This window comes from Oncorhynchus masou, chromosome 1, assembly GCF_036934945.1.
Source record: "Oncorhynchus masou masou isolate Uvic2021 chromosome 1, UVic_Omas_1.1, whole genome shotgun sequence".
NCBI lineage: Eukaryota > Metazoa > Chordata > Actinopteri > Salmoniformes > Salmonidae > Oncorhynchus > Oncorhynchus masou.
Genome location: NC_088212.1, coordinates 56,943,968 through 56,950,721, shown reverse-complemented (window position 1 = coordinate 56,950,721; position 6,754 = coordinate 56,943,968).

The window sequence follows — 6,754 nt, the reverse complement described above, 5'->3', positions numbered from 1 at the left end:
TGTGGCATTGATGATAATATTATTTGAAGCTGCTGTATGGGTGAGATGAGGATCTACTGTTCCATGTGGGGTTATGGTATCTCGTGGGCAGTGCATTTGTACTTATTGCACTCAGATTGTTTTTATGCACTTTACTAACAGATTTATTTCACTTGATTGTGATTTAGACTGAATTTTACTTCATGGTGACTTCGTCTTGTGATGATTTATCCTATTTTAAATGTAAGCTTCGACGGAATAAACAACCCCAAATTAGTTTGTGTCCTGTGCTGGGTTTACTTTCACCAGGCTACAATTAGATGCAGGGAGAGCCTTTGACCGCTTAGCGTGGGAATATTTATGGCTTGTTCTTGAACATTTTGGTTTAGGAGCTAGATTTATGCATGTGATTAGCACCATGTATGTGAATCCTTCTATTATATCTGCAGGCACTACGCATTCTATTCCATTTATCATACAACAAGGATGTAAACAAAGTTGTCCCGTCTCCCCTATGCTATTTACTCTTTCTCTTGAACCACTGGCACAAAGCATTCGTCAACATTTCTCTGTATGCAGATGACATACTGGTCTACATCGCAAACGCTCAGAAATCCCTCCAGCCAATAATGTCTACTTTCACAGCATTCAGCTCATGGTCTGGGTACTTAGGCATTACCATATCCCCCTCTATTCACACTACTTGCAGGAAGAACGACTTAGAAACCTTTCAAAAGATCCAAAAATCCAAAAGATGGTCTGCTATGGCCACTTGGCAGGCTAGAATCTCAATTTGTCATGCCTGCTCCAGCAAACCTGTCACCTTCGTAACTTGCTTCTCGTCTCCAAGCGTCTGTCTTCACAGAATGATGACACCACAATTTGAGGCATCGAGGAGTTTTTGTTTTTGTTGGTGACGTCAGGTCTGGGTGCCGCTGCCGATGGAACCGGGGGTGCCTCAGCTGGCTCATCGGGCTTCCACATCTTAGCTGGCTGGAGTGGTTTCCTTGCCTCAGTTGGCTCAGCAGGCTCCCATCCCATGTCATTAAATTAATTCAATGTTTACTCCCTGTACTTGCTTCTCGTCTCCAAGCGTCTGTCCTAACAGAATGCTGACACCACAGTTTTTGAAGAATCAGGGAGTTTTTGTTTTTGTTGATGACGTTGGTTCTGGGTGCTGCTGCTGATGCTTCACGGGGGTGCCTCAGCCGGCTCGTCAGGCTCCCACGCCTCAGTGGGATCATCAGGCTGTCACGCCTCAGCCGGATATTCAGGCTCCTACGCCTCAGCCGGCTTGTCCAGCACCCGTGCCTCGGCCGGCCCGTCAGGCTCACCCAGGTGGGACGCCGAGTGGCACCCCTAGAGGGAAGGGTACTGTCATGCCTGCTCCCGCTCCCCCTCACTGGTTCTCAAGGATGCCAGGCTGCCCATTATTACGCACACCTGCGTCATTACGCACACCTGCGCATCATTTTGTCTTTACCTTTAACTCTGCTAATCCATGGGAGCATATGGGGTCTCCTGGGGAGCAGAACTAGCACTATACCCATTGGTCGAACTTCTAACGGACAGACACCCCTAAAAAGGAGTTGTTTCTAATATCTGTAGTCAATTAATTCTAGCAGCACAAAAACCATTAACTCTATCCACTGTATGGGAAAAGGATTTCACTCTTGCTAAATTGGGAGACAGTATGTAAAAATATATCTGGATCATCTAGAAACCCCAATCACCAAATAATATATATATATATATTTTTTTTTTACATAGATAGAACCTAACACCTCAAAAAATACATCACATGGGTATTAGTCCATTGCCATTATGTGTGTTCTGCACCACATGGGATCTTGGTACTTTTCAGCATGTGCTGTGGAAATGCCTGGGGTGGTTGAATTCTGGGGGAAAGTCAATGATGTCATCTCTGTACTAATAGATAAAATACTGCCAATATATCTAATAGTGATGTTGCTTTGTGATGAGTCTGATTTGTACTTGTCAGAATGCCAACGGAGAGTGTGTTTGGCAGGAACCACAGCTGCTAAGAAAATTATTGTACAAAGGTTTATTCCATTCTAGGGCACTGCATCGCAGCGCTAGCTGTGCCACCAGAGACTCTGGGTTCGCGCCCAGGCTCTGTCGCAGACATTGGGTTTGCGCCCATGCTCTGTCGCAGTCCGTGGGGCGACGCAGAATTGGACTAGTGTCGTCCGGGTTAGGGGGGGTTTGGCCGGTAGGGATATCCTTGTCTCATCGCGCACCAGCGACTCCTGTGGTGGGCCGGGCGCAGTGCACGCTAACCAAGGTCGCCAGGTGCACGGTGTTTCCTCCGACGCATTGGTGTGGCTAGCTTCCGGGTTGGATGCGCGCTATGTTAAGAAGCAATGCGGCTTGGTTGGGTTGTGTTTCGGAGGACGCATGGCTTTCGACCTTTGTCTCTCCCGAGCCCGTACGGGAGTTGTAGCGATGAGGCCAAGATAGTAATTACTAACAATTGGATACCACGAAATTGGGGAGAAAAAGTGGGTAAAATTAAAATATATATATTTTTTAAATGTATTCCACCTCATCAGTTACCATTGAAACAATGGCTGCTTATATTTTTTTAAATAATAAAAGAATTCTCTCCCCAATTTCATAGTATCTAATTGTTTTTAGTAGTTACTACGTACGGGCTCGGGAGAGATGAAGGTCGAGAGTCATGTCGCACCAATGTGTCAGAGGAAACACTGTGCCCCTAGCGACCTGGTCAGCCTGCACTGCGTCCGGCCCGCCACAGGAGTCGCTAATGCGCGATGAGACAAGGATATCCCTACCAGCCAAACCCTCCCTAACCTGGACGACTCTAGGCCAATTGTGCATCGCCCCATGGACCTGCCGATCGAGGCCGGCTGAGACAGAGTTTGGGCTCGAACCCAGAGTCTCTGGTGGCACAGCTAGCACTGCGATGCAGTGCCCTAGACCACTGCGCCACCCGCTTGGCTGCTCACATTTAAGGAAATTGTACTTATGGAACTCTCCACGACAAGAATCCATAGGGCCACGGTGTCCACTCTGGACACATTGAAAAAAGCAGCAGCGGACATTTCTGAACCCTTAACCAATAGGCCTTAACATCCATGAATGTGTATCATTAATTGTACACTATCTCTGAGGCTATATGATGACTGTTCAACAGATTTACTAAGTAATATTATTGGTTTTATCTCATGATTTATTTTACATGCCATCAGATTGCCGGTGGGGTTAAAAAATATATGTATATATGTTTAAATGTATTGTATGAATCCTATGACTTGAATTAATAAAAACTTGATGTAAAAAAAAATCATAATCTAGTAACCCATTACACTATTAATTTCTCTTAATACCTTTTACACCACTTACGGACGTATACATGTGTGTGTGCAAGTTGTATATTATATATTTTTTTTCTATTGTTACTTAATCAAATCTCTAGGAACCCATTATGCTCTTTATATGTTACTTTATCTCTGGTAACAGCATATTCGGGAATAGTACTTTCTCCTTTCATATTTCCACATACATAATAACCTCATACCATCAAACTCCGCTGATGAGACATGTTACTGTCTGAGACAGTGTTATTATGTTATCCTCTAATGAGACATGTTATGTTATTCTCATTACTAATGAGTCATGTTATCCTCTGAGAAGTATTACCCTCGATTTGAGATCCTGAGACATGTTACCCTTTAACTGTAGATCCAACGAGCGGTGGTGGACTTAGGTATTTACAAACAAAAAACATCCAGTCAGTGGCAGTCCTGTGGGCGAAAACAGCTCGTTGAAGAGAGGTAGAAGGAAAATGGCAAATAATGGCGCAGAACAAAAGCGGGGTGCAGAATGGGCTCTTCGAACTCGCAACTAGTTGGTCCTTGTCACAAATGGGCTATTGCAGCAGACGACCAAAACGGGTTCCACTCCTACACTCTAAGAATAAAATGCACTATCTAGAACCTAAAAGGGTTCTTCCGCTGTCCCCATAGGTGAACCCTTTGAAGAACCATTTTTGGTTCCAGGTAGAACCCTTTTGGTTCCAGATAGAACCCTATTGGGTTCCATGTAGAACCCTTTCCCCAGAGAGTTCTACCTGGAACCAAAAAGGGTTCTACCTGGAACCCAAATGGGTTCTCCTATGGGGACAGCCGAAGAACCCTTCTGGAACCCTTTTTTTTCTAAGAGTGTATCAGCTAAAAACAAGAAGAAGCGGCTCCACTCTGCATGTAATCACCAACACTGGACAATTGAAAAGTGGGAAAATATCGCCTGCTTCGACGAATCCCAGTTCCTGTTGCGTCATGCTGATGGCAGAGTTAGGATTTTGGTGTACGCAGCATGAGTCCATAACCTCATCCTGCCTGGTGTCAACGGTACAGGCTGGTGGCTGTGGTGAAATGATGTGGGGAATGTTTTCCTGGCACACGTTAGGTCCCTTGATACCAATTGAGCAATGTTTCCATGCCCCGAAGAAATCAGGCTCTTCTGGAGGCAAAGGGGGTTCCGACCCGGTGTTAGATGGGTGTACCCAATAAACTGGCCAGTGAGTGTATTTACGCACATATACACTGAGTGTACAAAACATTAAGAACACCAGATCTTTCCATGACATAGACTGACCAGGAGAATCCAGGTGAATCTGTGATCCCTTATTGATGTCACCTGTTAAATCCACTTCAATCAGTGTAGATGAAGGGAAGGAGACAGGTTAAAGAATGATTTTTAAGCCTTGAGACAATTGAGACATGGATTGTGTATGTGTGCCATTCAGAGGGTGAATGGACAAGACAAAATTATTAAGTGCCTTTGAATGGGGTAGTAGGTGCCAGGCCCACCGGGGAAAGTATTCAGGCTCCTTGACTTTTTTCCAAATCATGCCCAATCAATTGAGTTTACCACAGGTGGTCGCCAATCAAGTTGTAGAAACATCTCAAGGACGATCAATGGAAACAGGATGCACCTCAGCTCAATTTCGAGTCTCATAGCAAAGGGTCTGAATACCTATGTAAATAAGGTCTTTTTGTATTTTATCTTTAATTAATTTGCAAAAATGTCTAAACTTGTTTTTGCTTCTGCATTTTGGGGTATTGTGTGTAGATTGCTGAGGATTGTTATTTATTTAATCCATTTTAGAACAAGGCTGTAACGCAACAAAATGTGGAAAAAAGTCAAGGGCTTTGAATATTTTCCGAAGGCACTGTGTGTGTATATATATATATAAAACAGTGCATTAGAATATCAGTATACAGCTACCATAAAATCAGGCTGACTTTGGCCGTAGAGGTTGCTGGCACAACTGACATTAGCTCTCCATCCAGGCACACTGTATGAAGGCTGACCACTTGTCTCTCTAGCATGTTTCTGGGTGTGTTGGGGAAAAGGCTGACATTTCCGTTCTAACCAAATGAACAATAAAGTATCTATTCTATACTATGCTATTTGATGATGGAATTCTGTAAATATAGGCATAAGTTAATTGCAACTAGTCCATTAGGTCAATACTTTGAAGACAGATCAAAAACTGTCTCCACTTCTGCCTGAAGCTGACTAGAGACACAGATTTGCTATCCATTTGTTTATCATTTGATGTGCATGTTTTATATATATTTTTGTTTTGCATTCGCTTCGAGATGTTATTAGATGAGGTGCTCAGCAGGTGCAGGATGCATGTGCTCCATGTGTCTTTCAATCTGGTTGCATAGTAGACGGTCAAATTATATCAATGGCACTTTGGAGGGTTACCTTTGATAGGTGACAACAGTTGCATTTGACTCTCCCAGTGTTAGAAGTGGTGGTGGCTGAGGTGCGTAGTGACCCGCTCTATCCACTGGGGGATGATCGAGCTCTGCATGCGCTGCGGCACATGCTCGATTTGGACGAGGCACAACTCCTCAATAACACGCACAATGGGAAATAGGGGAGGTAGAGGCAACGGACAGATATGTGATGCGCTAACTTAACCGTGGGTTATTTCACATATGAACATAAACTTTAATTTGCCCTCTCTCCGACGCAGCTTCTTTGAATAGGCTGAGCTATTGATACTCGCTAGACCTGCGTTTTATATTGTTTCGCTTCCAGCACTGATGCAGCGGTGGACCTTTTTTCGGGAATGGGGTGATACTCAGTAGATAGATCCTGTTGAATTGAGACAAGACAACGTCGAGACGCGTCAAAAAAGTGTCATCCCCCGAGTGCAATCGAACACAGATGTATAGGTGATATGTTAGCCGGTTGGATACGTCGAGGGATTTTAATATTCCCAAAACAAGATGCGAAATTGGGCAAACCAGGGAATTGCATCCTCACCTACAGCACATTTTGTAAGGTGCTGAAACGATTTCGTTCGGCCTTTATCAAATGTAAGGAGAATGTCTAAATTAATGAAGGTGGGGTATTTTTTTTAACAGAGTGAACACAATTTCGTGCGTAATTGAAGGAATGTTTATGATTAACTGCACAGACTATTGTTGCCGTTATCATGCGTTGTCTGTCTCCTGTTACCATGCTAGTTATTGTTATTATTACGATTAATGATTAATTCGTGTTATAAATATTGTCATTATAATTATTAGTATTATTAGACTTGTCGTGTTTTGCTGGTCTTAAGTTGGTGATGCGTAGGCTATAGTGCATGTATCGCCCAAACACAGGACATGCATTTGAATACATACATTTGTAGGTTGTCTAATCGAACTGCTCTTTCTCCCTTGCAGCTGCTGAAGACGTCAGTAGAATAAAGTCATTCAGAATC